The 14556-nt window shown below is 27.3% G+C and overlaps 2 pseudogenes; both read right to left on the bottom strand.

Annotated features, from left to right (window-relative positions):
* Positions 1 to 399: 399 nt before the first annotated feature.
* On the bottom strand, positions 400 to 1347 carry LOC138705632 (NADH-ubiquinone oxidoreductase chain 1-like; annotated as a pseudogene).
* A 2517-nt stretch (positions 1348 to 3864) lies between these two features.
* On the bottom strand, positions 3865 to 14092 carry LOC138705727 (uncharacterized; annotated as a pseudogene).
* Between the last annotated feature and the right edge of the window lie 464 nt (positions 14093 to 14556).

Genomic DNA, 14556 nt, shown 5'->3' with positions numbered 1-14556 from the left:
CGATCCGGTCCGGTCCGATTTACTCCAGCAAACCCATTAGTTACCCCAGTTCATATTCAACCAGAATGATACTTTCTATTTGCATATGCAATTTTGTTTATTATACCTATATATGATTCAAATTTCCGAGGTATACAATTTTTATGCTATTAATCAAATTATATTTTGATTAATAACAAATATTGTAATCTTATTAACATGAATTGGAGCACGACCAGTAGAAGATCCTTATATTATTACTGGACAAATCTTAACAGTTTTATATTTCTTACATTACGTTATCCACCCAATAATAATAAAATTTTGAGATAATTAAAATAATTAAAGTTAAAAAGCTTTAAAGAAATGTATATGTTTTGAAAGCATAAGAAAGAAGTTAAAATCTTCTAATAACTTTACTTAAATTAATAATAAAAATAAATAAATCTTAATACCCAAGAAAAACAGTGAATAATTTAATGATAAGGTTAAAAATCTCCTCCAAGCCAAATATATCAACCTATCATTATGATAAAGAGGTATTGTACCACGAACCCAAATAAATATAAAAGAAAAAAAGAAAGCCTAAAATAAAAAAAATATAGAATTAATATCACTACCCAAAAAAATGATACAAAATAATATTCTCATAAAAAAAATGCTAGCATATTCAGCCAAACAAATTAATATAAAACCACCACTTTTATATTCAACATTACAATCTGAAAAAAATTCTCATTCACCCTCAGCATAATCAAAAGTAGAGCGATTGCTTTCACCCAAACATGAAGTAAACCAAATTATTGTTAAAGGAAATGTAAAAAAAAATTATTCAAATGTAAATCTGAAAACCATAATATATTATTAAATTATAGCTACCTACTAAAAATACAAAAGACAACAAAATTAAAGCCAATCTAACTTCATAAGATATTGTCTGAGCAACAGCGCGTAATCAGCCTAATAATGCATAATTAGAATTAGATGACCAACCAGCAATTATAACAGTATAAACACCCAAACTAGTACAACAAAGAAAAAATAATAAACCAACTCAAAAGAAATAAAACCAGAAAAGTAAGGAATTACAAATCACACCAACAAGGACAAAAATAATCTAAAAACAGGAACAAAATAATAACATAAATAATTAGACAAGAAAGGAAATGTCTGCTCCATAGTAAAAAGTTTAATTGCATCTCTAAAAGGCTGCAAAATACCAATAAAACCAACCTTATTCGGACCTTTACGAATATGAGTATACCCGAAAACTTTACGCTCCAACAAGGTTAAAAGGGCAATACCAACTATAACAAAAATAACTAGTAAAATAAAAATAATAAATAAAACAAAAATGTCCCTAAACATAAATATTATTTATAGAATAACTCTATATTCAAAGATTCTAAATCCATTGCACTTATCTGCCAAAACAGTAGCAATTAATAATAATCATAAACAAAACATTATTCCAAATATCTGGTCCTCTCGTACTAAGATATAAAATTTATTATAGATAGAATCCGACCTGGCTCTCGCCGGTCTGAACTCAGATCATGTAGGATTTTAAAGATCGAACAGACCTAAACAAATTGAAATTCTACACCCAAATTAAATCAACATCGAGGTCGCAAACCCATTTATCAATAAGAACTCTCAAAAAAGATTATGCTGTTATCCCTAAGGTAATTTAATCTTATAATGAACAAAATTGGATCAAGTATTCATAAATAAATGTATATTAAACAAAAAGAGTTAATTAATTCTTCCCATCACCCCAAAAAAATATATCAAATATTAAATAAAATAAACAAACAAAATAAATAAAATAATATATATAAACTCTATAGGGTCTTCTCGTCCTATAAATAAATATAAGCTTATGAACTTAAAAATTAAATTCAACAAAAATAATAAGAAACAGTATATTCCTCGTCCGAGCATTCATTCCAGTCCACAATTAAAAGACTAATGATTATGCTACCTTTGCACGGTCAAAACACCGTGGCCCTTCAAAACTTATCAGTGCGCAGGTCATATTTCATATTAAAATACAAGAAAAAATGTTTTTGATAAACATGCGAGAATAAATTTACTTGCCTAGTTCCTTTTAAAAACCTTAAAAAAAATTTATAATACAATTACAAAATTACTAATTCCATCATAATTACAAATAAATAATAATTTAATAAAAAATTCCAATACAACAATTAAATATTAATAAATCAAAATCTGAAAAAAAAAAACAAAATAAAATTTTAACAAACTTAAAATGATAGTTATTATAAAACCAACATCAATAACAAATAATAAAAATTATAAAAATATGTTAGAGAGCTTATCCCCAATATCATTAATATTATTAAAATAAAAACTAAAAAGATAGAAATATATTAATAACAATATAGGCCTATGAATTAAATTCATTTCTTGAAAAACCAGAGACCATTGAAGCCGAATAACATTTCACTACTAAATAATAATTATTAATAATTATAAAACAGTAACTAAAATAATTAATTAGATCCTTCAAAATCGGGAAACAATAAATTTATAATATAATTTAATAAACCCTGATACAGAGGGTACAACAAAAATCTACTTTTATAAATTAATCATATAACATTTACAGTAAAAATGAACTGTAATTGCAAAAAATTTAATCAACAATATATACAAAAACAATTGATTAATTTTAACATAAAAATAAAATGAAAAAAAATATATATAATATTTCAGATTATATTGAATTGCACGATAAAATTAATCAGTGTAAATTAATTTCTTAACTTAAAGATTTAATCCGTATTAAATTATCATCCCAGACACACCTTCCGGTACAACCACTATGTTACGACTTATCTCTACTAATAAATAATGAGAGTGACGGGCGATGTGTACATTTTATTTTAGAGCCAAAATCACTATTACAATCTGCAAAAAATTACAATTAAATCCAATTTCATAATAAAATTTCAAATAATAATCCAATAATAAATATAAATGTAATCCATCTCCACCAAAACATAAACTGCACCTTGACCAGAAATAATTTATAAAATTAAATTAAGAAAATGTCATTAACCCTAAGAAGATTTTCATTATAACGGCGGTATACATATATTAATCTTGGTAAGGTTCAACCCGGACTATCGATTAAGGGACAGATTCCTCTAAATGACTAAAATACCGCCAAATTCTTTAAGTTTCAAGACGCTAACTAATACTACTAAAGTTAAAAATAATTTATAACTAAAATAATAGGGTATCTAATCCTAGTTTAAAACAAAATATTTCATAGCCTCAAATAAAATAAAATCATAATAAATAAAAAGATTTCACACAAATATAATAAAATAAACTCTAACAAAACTCTTAACAACTTTAACAAAATGATTTACTTATATTCATTGTATAACCGCGGATTCTGGCACAAATTTTACCAATAATAAATCAAAATTACCAAATCAAATTCCCATAAGTTTACAAAAATTATTACTGCGAATGAACAACATTATTAAGTAACCATTAAGATAAAAATAATTAAATCACGCAAAAACTTACATATAAAAAAATTAAAAGCAAATAAATACGCAAGAATAAAACTCATTAAATAAACACTAAAACAAAAATTGGACTTAAATACAAAAATAAAGATTATATAAAAAGAAACAAAAATGTAAAACCCGAATTTCTCCATACATTTTAACCAACTCACAAAGTATCCTCAACACAACTCCTACATCAACTCTTAAACTCTTAAATAAACATCTAAAACTACGGGACCAATAAAAAAAAATTGAGGCATTGACCACTAGTGTATAATAAAATTATCTCTTCTCTCTAATAGTAACAGTATATCTACAGATCTCTTTTCTTTTCCGATCAAATCCGATCCGATCCGACCCCCGATCCGATCCGATCCGATCTCAGATCCGATCCCCGATCCGACACTATCCGATCCCCGATCGGATCCGATTCCGATTCGATCCCCCATCCGATCCGATTCCATTCGATCCGATATCCGATGCGATCCGATCTCCGAACCGATCCGAACCGATCTCCGATCCCACCCGATCTCCGATCCGACCCGATCCGATCCCCGATACGATCCGATCCCCTACTTCTATATGCAACATTGAGACCTGAAACCAATTCTAATTCACCCTCAGCAAAATCAAAAGAAGTGCGATTGGTTTCAGCCATACATGAAGTAAACCAAATTATTGATAAAGGAAATGTAAAAAAAAATTATTCAAATGTAAATCTGAAAACCATAAAATATTATTAAATTATAGTTACCTACTAAAAATACAAAAGACAACAAAATTAAAGCCAATCTAACTTCATAAGAAATTGTCTGAGAAACAGCGCGTAATCACCCTAATAATGCATAATTAGAATTAGATGACCAACTAGCAATTATAACAGTATATACACCCAAACCCAGTACAACAAAGAAAAAATAATAAACCCAACACAAAAGAAATAAAACCAGTAAAGTAAGGAATTACATATCACACTAACAAGGACAAAAATAATCTAAAAACAGGAGCAAAATAATAACATAAATAATTAGACAAGAAAGGAAATGTCTGCTCCCTAGTAAAAAGTTTAATTGCATCTCTAAAAGGCTGCAAAATACCAATAAAACCAACCTCATTCGGACCTTTACGAATATGAATATACCCGAAAACTTTACGCTCCAACAAGGTTAAAAAGGCAATACCAACTATAACAAAAATAACTAGTAAAATAAAAATAATAAATAAACCAAAATCTCCCTTAACATAAATATTATTTATAGAATAAATCTATATTCAAAGATTCTAAATCCATTGCACTTATCTGCCAAAACAGTAGCAATTAATAATAATCATAAACAAAACATTATTCCAAATATCTGGTCCTCTCGTAATAAGATATAAAATTTATTATAGATAGAATCCGACCTGGCTCTCGCCGGTCTGAACTCAGATAATGTAAGATTTTAAAGATCGAACAGACCTAAACAAATTGAAATTCTACACCCAAATTAATTCAACATCGAGGCCGCAAACCCATTTATCAATAAGAACTCTCAAAAAAGATAATGCTCTTATCCCTAAGGCAATTTAATCTTATAATCAACAAAATTGGATCAAGTATTCATAAATAAATGTATATTAAACAAAAATAGTTAATTAATTCTTCCCATCACCCCAACAAAATATATCAAATATTAAATAAAATAAACAAACAAAATAAATAAAATAATATATATAAACTCTATAGGGTCTTCTCGTCCTATAAATAAATTTAAGCTTTTGAACTTAAAAATTAAATTCAACAAAAATAATAAGAAACAGTATATTCCTCGTCCGACCATTCATTCCAGTCCACAATTAAAAGACTAATAATTATGCTATCTTTGCACGTTCAAAATACCGCGGCCCTTCAAAACTAATCAGTGCGCAGGTCATATTTCATATTAAAATACAAGAAAAATGTTTTTGATAAACATGCGAGAATAAATTTACTTGCCTAGTTCCTTTTAAAATCTTAACAAAAATTTTATAATACAAATACAAAATTAATAATTCCATCATAATTACAAATAAATAATAATTTAATAAAAAATTCCAATACAACAATTAAATATTAATAAATCAAAATCTAAAAAAAAAAAATAAAATAAAATTTTAACAAACTTAAAATTATAGTTATTATAAAACCAACATCAATAAAAAATAATAAAAATTATAAAAATATGTTAGAGAGCTTATCCCCCACATCATTAATATTAATAAAATAAAAACTAAAGAGATAGAAATATAATAATAATAATAATAATAATAATAATAATATATGAATTAAAATAATTTCTTGAAAAACCAGAAACCATTGAAGCCGAATAACATTTCACTACTAAATAATAATTATTAATAATTATAAAACAGTAACTAAAATAATTAATTAGATCCTTCAAAATCGGTAAACAATAAATTTATGATATAATTTAATAAACCCTTATACACAAGGTACACAAAAATCTACTTTTATAAATTAATCATGTAAGATTTACAGTAAAAATTAACTGTAATTGCAAAAAATTTAATCAACAATATATACAAAAACAATTAATTAATTTTAACATAAAAATAAAATGAAAAATATATATATAATATTTCAGAATATATTGAATTGCACGATAAAATTAATCAGTGTAAATTAAATTCTTAACTTATAGATTTAATCCGTATTAAATTATCATCCCAGCCACACCTTCCGGTACAACCACTATGTTACGACTTATCTCAACTAATAAATAATGAGAGTGACGGGCGATGTGTACATTTTATTTTAGAGCCAAAATCACTATTACAATCTGCAAAAAATTACAATTAAATCCAATTTCATAATAAAATTTCAAATAATAATCCAATAATAAATATAAATGTAAACCATCTCCAACAAAACACAAACTGCACCTTGACCTGAAATAATTTATAACATTAAATTAAGAAAATGTCATTAACCATAAGGAGATTTTCATTATAACGGCGGTATACATATATTAATCTTGGTAAGGTTCAACCCGGACTATCGATTAAGGGACAGATTCCTCTAAAAGACTAAAATACCGCCAAATTCTTTACGTTTCAAGACCCTAACTAATACTACTAAAGTTAAAAATAATTTATATCTAAAATAATAGGGTATCTAATCCTAGTTTAAAACAAAATATTTCATAGCCTCAAATAAAATAAAGTCATAATAATTATTAAGATTTCACCCAAAAATAATAAAATAACCTCTAACAAAACTCTTAACTACTTTAACAAAAAAGATTTACTTATATTCATTGTATAACCGCGGATTCTGGCACAAATTTTACCAATAATAAATCAAAATTACCTAATCAAATTCCCATAAGTTTACAAAAATTGTTACTGCGAAAGAACAACAAATTAAGTAATCATTAAGATAAGAATAATTAAATCACGCAAAAACTTACATATAAAAAAATTAAAAGTAATTAAATACGCAAGAATAAAACTCATTAAATAAACACTAAAACAAAAATTGGACTTAAATACAAAAATAAAGATTATATAAAATGAAACAAAAATGTAAAACCCGAATTTCTCCATACATTTTAACCAACTCACAAAGTATCCTCAACACAACTCCTACATCAACTCTGAAACTCTTAAATAAACATCTAAAACTACAGGACCAATAAAAAAAATTGAGGCATTGACCACTAGTGTATAATAAAATTATCTCTTCTCTTTAATAGTAACAGTATAACTACAGATCTCTTTTCTTTTCCGATCAAATCCAATCCGATCCGACCCCCGATCCGATCCGATCCGATCCGATTCCCGATCCGATCCGATCTCAGATCCGATCCCTGATCCGATCGCCGATCCGATCCGATCCCCGATCCGATCCGATTCCGATTCGATCCCCGATCCGATCCAATCTGATCCCCGATCCGATAAGATCCGATCCGATATGCGATGCGATCCGATCTCCGATCAGATTTCCGATCCGAACCTATCTCCGATCCGATCCAACCCGATCTCCGATCCGACACGAACTCCGATCCCCGATACGATCCGATTCCCCACTTCTATATTCAACATTAAGACATGAAACCAATTCTGATTCACCCTCAGCAAAATCAAAAGAAGTGCGATTGGTTTCAGCCAAACATGAAGTAAACCAAATTATTGATAAAGGAAATGTAAAAAAAAATTATTCAAATGTGAATCTGAAAACCATAAAATATTATTAAATTATAGTTACCTACTAAAAATACAAAAGACAACAAAATTAAAGCCAATCTAACTTCATAAGAAATTGTCTGAGAAACAGCGCGTAATCACCCTAATAATGCATAATTAGAATTAGATGACCAACTAGCAATTATAACAGTATATACACCCAAACCCAGTACAACAAGGAAAAAATAATAAACCCAACTCAAAAGAAATAAAACCAGAAAAGTAAGGAATTACAAATCACACTAACAAGGACAAAAATAATCTAAAAGCAGGAGCAAAATAATAACATAAATAATTAGACAAGAAAGGAAATGTCTGCTCCATAGTAAAAAGTTTAATTGCATCTCTAAAAGGCTGCAAAATACCAATAAAACCAACCTCATTCGGACCTTTACGAATATGAATATACCCGAAAACTTTACGCTCCAACAAGGTTAAAAAGGCAATACCTACTATAACAAAAATAACTAGTAAAATAAAAATAATAAATACACCAAAATCTCCCTAAACATAAATATTATTTATAGAATAAATCTATATTCAAAGATTCTAAATCCATTGCACTTATCTGCCAAAACAGTAGCAATTAATAATAATCATAAACAAAACATTATTCCAAATATCTGGTCCTCTCGTACTAAGATATAAAATTTATTATAGATAGAATCCGATCTGGCTCTCGCCGGTCTGAACTCAGATAATGTAAGATTTTAAAGATCGAACAAATTGAAATTCTACACCCAAATTAATTCAACATCGAGGCCGCAAACCCATTTATCAATAAGAACTCTCAAAAAAGATAATGCTGTTATCCATAAGGCAATTTAATCTTATAATCAACAAAATTGGATCAAGTATTCATAAATAAATGTATATTAAACAAAAAGAGTTAATTAATTCTTCCCATCACCCCAACAAAATATATCAAATATTAAATAAAATAAACAAACAAAATAAATAAAATAATATATATAAACTCTATAGGGTCTTCTCGTCCTATAAATAAATTTAAGCTTTTGAACTTAAAAGTTAAATTCAACAAAAATAATAAGAAACAGTATATTCCTCGTCCGACCATTCATTCCAGCCCACAATTAAAAGACTAATGATTATGCTACCTTTGCACGTTCAAAATACCGCGGCCCTTCAAAACTAATCAGTGCGCAGGTCATATTTCATATTAAAATACAAGAAAAAATGTTTTTGATAAACATGCGAGAATAAATTTACTTGCCTAGTTCCTTTTAAAATCTTAACAAAGATTATATAATACATTTACAAAATTACTAATTCCATCATAATTACAAATAAATAATAATTTAATAAAAAATTCCAATACAACAATTAAATATTAATAAATCAAAATCTAAAAGAAATAAAAAAAAAATTTAACTCATTTAAAATGATAGTTATTATAAAACCAACATCAATAAATAATAATAAAAATTATAAAAATATGTTAGAGAGCTTATCCCCCACATCATTAATATTAATAAAATAAAAACTAAAGAGAAAGAATTTTAATAATATATATAATAATAATAATAATAATAATAATAATAATAATAATAATAATAATATATGAATTAAATTCATTTCTTGAAAAACCAGAAACCATTGAAGCCGAATAACATTTCACTACTAAATAATAATTATTAATAATTATAAAACAGTAACTAAAATAATTAATTAGATCCTTCAAAATCGGGAAACAATAAATTTATAATATAATTTAATAAACCCTGATACACAAGGTACAACAAAAATCTACTTCTATAAATTAATCATATAACCTTTACAGTAAAAATTAACTATAATTGCAAAAAATTTAATCAACAATATATACAAAAACAATTAATTAATTTTAACATAAAAATAAAATGAAAAAAAAAAATTATACAATATTTCAGATTATATTGAATTGCACGATAAAATTAATCAGTGTAAATTAATTTCTTAACTTAAAGATTTAATCCGTATTAAATTATCATCCCAGCCACACCTTCCGGTACAACCACTACGTTACGACTTATCTCAACTAATAAATAATGAGAGTGACGGGCGATGTGTACATTTTATTTTAGAGCCAAAATCACTATTACAATCTGCAAAAAATTACAATTAAATCCAATTTCATAATAAAATTTCAAATAATAATCCAATAATAAATATAAGCGTAATCCATCTCCACCAAAACATAAAATGCACCTTGACCTGAAATAATTTATAAAATTAAATTAAGAAAATGTCATTAACCCTAAGAAGATTTTCATTATAATGGCGGTATACATATATTAATCTTGGTAAGGTTCAACCCGGACTTTCGATTAAGGGACAGATTCCTCTAAAAGACTAAAATACCGCCAAATTCTTTAAGTTTCAAGACCCTAACTAATACTACTAAAGTTAAAAATAATTTATATCTAAAATAATAGGGTATCTATTCCTAGTTTAAAACAAAATATTTCATAGCCTCAAATAAAATAAAGTCATAATAATTATTAAGATTTCACCCAAAAATAATAAAATAACCTCTAACAAAACTCTTAACTACTTTAACAAAAAAGATTTACTTATATTCATTGTATAACCGCGGATTCTGGCACAAATTTTACCAATAATAAATCAAAATTACCTAATCAAATTCCCATAAGTTTACAAAAATTATTACTGCGAAAGAACAACAAATTAAGTAATCATTAAGATAAGAATAATTAAATCACGCAAAAACTTACATATAAAAAAATTAAAAGTAATTAAATACGCAAGAATAAAACTCATTAAATAAACACTAAAACAAAAATTGGACTTAAATACAAAAATAAAGATTATATAAAATGAAACAAAAATGTAAAACCCGAATTTCTCCATACATTTTAACCAACTCACAAAGTATCCTCAACACAACTCCTACATCAACTCTGAAACTCTTAAATAAACATCTAAAACTACAGGACCAATAAAAAAAATTGAGGCATTGACCACTAGTGTATAATAAAATTATCTCTTCTCTTTAATAGTAACAGTATAACTACAGATCTCTTTTCTTTTCCGATCAAATCCAATCCGATCCGACCCCCGATCCGATCCGATCCGATTCCCGATCCGATCCGATCTCAGATTCGATCCCTGATCCGATCGCCGATCCGATCCGATCCCCGATCCGATCCGATTCCGATTCGATCCCCGATCCGATCCAATCTGATCCCCGATCCGATATGCGATGCGATCCGATCTCCGATCAGATTTCCGATCCGAACCTATCTCCGATCCGATCCAACCCGATCTCCGATCCGACACGAACTCCGATCCCCGATACGATCCGATTCCCCACTTCTATATTCAACATTAAGACATGAAACCAATTCTGATTCACCCTCAGCAAAATCAAAAGAAGTGCGATTGGTTTCAGCCAAACATGAAGTAAACCAAATTATTGATAAAGGAAATGTAAAAAAAAATTATTCAAATGTAAATCTGAAAACCATAAAATATTATTAAATTATAGTTACCTACTAAAAATACAAAAGACAACAAAATTAAAGCCAATCTAACTTCATAAGAAATTGTCTGAGAAACAGCGCGTAATCACCCTAATAATGCATAATTAGAATTAGATGACCAACTAGCAATTATAACAGTATATACACCCAAACCCAGTACAACAAGGAAAAAATAATAAACCCAACTCAAAAGAAATAAAACCAGAAAAGTAAGGAATTACAAATCACACTAACAAGGACAAAAATAATCTAAAAACAGGAGCAAAATAATAACATAAATAATTAGACAAGAAAGGAAATGTCTGCTCCATAGTAAAAAGTTTAATTGCATCTCTAAAAGGCTGCAAAATACCAATAAAACCAACCTCATTCGGACCTTTACGAATATGAATATACCCGAAAACTTTACGCTCCAACAAGGTTAAAAAGGCAATACCTACTATAACAAAAATAACTAGTAAAATAAAAATAATAAATAAACCAAAATCTCCCTTAACATAAATATTATTTATAGAATAAATCTATATTCAAAGATTCTAAATCCATTGCACTTATCTGCCAAAACAGTAGCAATTAATAATAATCATAAACAAAACATTATTCCAAATATCTGGTCCTCTCGTAATAAGATATAAAATTTATTATAGATAGAATCCGACCTGGCTCTCGCCGGTCTGAACTCAGATAATGTAAGATTTTAAAGATCGAACAGACCTAAACAAATTGAAATTCTACACCCAAATTAATTCAACATCGAGGCCGCAAACCCATTTATCAATAAGAACTCTCAAAAAAGATAATGCTCTTATCCCTAAGGCAATTTAATCTTATAATCAACAAAATTGGATCAAGTATTCATAAATAAATGTATATTAAACAAAAATAGTTAATTAATTCTTCCCATCACCCCAACAAAATATATCAAATATTAAATAAAATAAACAAACAAAATAAATAAAATAATATATATAAACTCTATAGGGTCTTCTCGTCCTATAAATAAATTTAAGCTTTTGAACTTAAAAATTAAATTCAACAAAAATAATAAGAAACAGTATATTCCTCGTCCGACCATTCATTCCAGTCCACAATTAAAAGACTAATAATTATGCTATCTTTGCACGTTCAAAATACCGCGGCCCTTCAAAACTAATCAGTGCGCAGGTCATATTTCATATTAAAATACAAGAAAAATGTTTTTGATAAACATGCGAGAATAAATTTACTTGCCTAGTTCCTTTTAAAATCTTAACAAAAATTTTATAATACAAATACAAAATTAATAATTCCATCATAATTACAAATAAATAATAATTTAATAAAAAATTCCAATACAACAATTAAATATTAATAAATCAAAATCTAAAAAAAAAAAATAAAATAAAATTTTAACAAACTTAAAATTATAGTTATTATAAAACCAACATCAATAAAAAATAATAAAAATTATAAAAATATGTTAGAGAGCTTATCCCCCACATCATTAATATTAATAAAATAAAAACTAAAGAGATAGAAATATAATAATAATAATAATAATAATAATATATGAATTAAAATAATTTCTTGAAAAACCAGAAACCATTGAAGCCGAATAACATTTCACTACTAAATAATAATTATTAATAATTATAAAACAGTAACTAAAATAATTAATTAGATCCTTCAAAATCGGTAAACAATAAATTTATGATATAATTTAATAAACCCTTATACACAAGGTACACAAAAATCTACTTTTATAAATTAATCATGTAAGATTTACAGTAAAAATTAACTGTAATTGCAAAAAATTTAATCAACAATATATACAAAAACAATTAATTAATTTTAACATAAAAATAAAATGAAAAATATATATATAATATTTCAGAATATATTGAATTGCACGATAAAATTAATCAGTGTAAATTAAATTCTTAACTTATAGATTTAATCCGTATTAAATTATCATCCCAGCCACACCTTCCGGTACAACCACTATGTTACGACTTATCTCAACTAATAAATAATGAGAGTGACGGGCGATGTGTACATTTTATTTTAGAGCCAAAATCACTATTACAATCTGCAAAAAATTACAATTAAATCCAATTTCATAATAAAATTTCAAATAATAATCCAATAATAAATATAAATGTAAACCATCTCCAACAAAACACAAACTGCACCTTGACCTGAAATAATTTATAACATTAAATTAAGAAAATGTCATTAACCATAAGGAGATTTTCATTATAACGGCGGTATACATATATTAATCTTGGTAAGGTTCAACCCGGACTATCGATTAAGGGACAGATTCCTCTAAAAGACTAAAATACCGCCAAATTCTTTACGTTTCAAGACCCTAACTAATACTACTAAAGTTAAAAATAATTTATATCTAAAATAATAGGGTATCTAATCCTAGTTTAAAACAAAATATTTCATAGCCTCAAATAAAATAAAGTCATAATAATTATTAAGATTTCACCCAAAAATAATAAAATAACCTCTAACAAAACTCTTAACTACTTTAACAAAAAAGATTTACTTATATTCATTGTATAACCGCGGATTCTGGCACAAATTTCACCAATAATAAATCAAAATTACCTAATCAAATTCCCATAAGTTTACAAAAATTGTTACTGCGAAAGAACAACAAATTAAGTAATCATTAAGATAAGAATAATTAAATCACGCAAAAACTTACATATAAAAAAATTAAAAGTAATTAAATACGCAAGAATAAAACTCATTAAATAAACACTAAAACAAAAATTGGACTTAAATACAAAAATAAAGATTATATAAAATGAAACAAAAATGTAAAACCCGAATTTCTCCATACATTTTAACCAACTCACAAAGTATCCTCAACACAACTCCTACATCAACTCTGAAACTCTTAAATAAACATCTAAAACTACAGGACCAATAAAAAAAATTGAGGCATTGACCACTAGTGTATAATAAAATTATCTCTTCTCTTTAATAGTAACAGTATAACTACAGATCTCTTTTCTTTTCCGATCAAATCCAATCCGATCCGACCCCCGATCCGATCCGATCCGATCCGATTCCCGATCCGATCCGATCTCAGATCCGATCCCTGATCCGATCGCCGATCCGATCCGATCCCCGATCCGATCCGATTCCGATTCGATCCCCGATCCGATCCAATCTGATCCCCGATCCGATAAGATCCGATCCGATATGCGATGCGATCCGATCTCCGATCAGATTTCCGATCCGAACCTATCTCCGATCCGATCCAACCCGATCTCCGATCCGACACGAACTCCGATCCCCGATAC

This window comes from Periplaneta americana, chromosome 9 (assembly GCF_040183065.1).
Source record: "Periplaneta americana isolate PAMFEO1 chromosome 9, P.americana_PAMFEO1_priV1, whole genome shotgun sequence".
Taxonomy (NCBI): domain Eukaryota; kingdom Metazoa; phylum Arthropoda; class Insecta; order Blattodea; family Blattidae; genus Periplaneta; species Periplaneta americana.
Note: the sequence above shows the minus strand (reverse complement) of the source record. Positions and strands in the feature narration are given on the sequence as shown.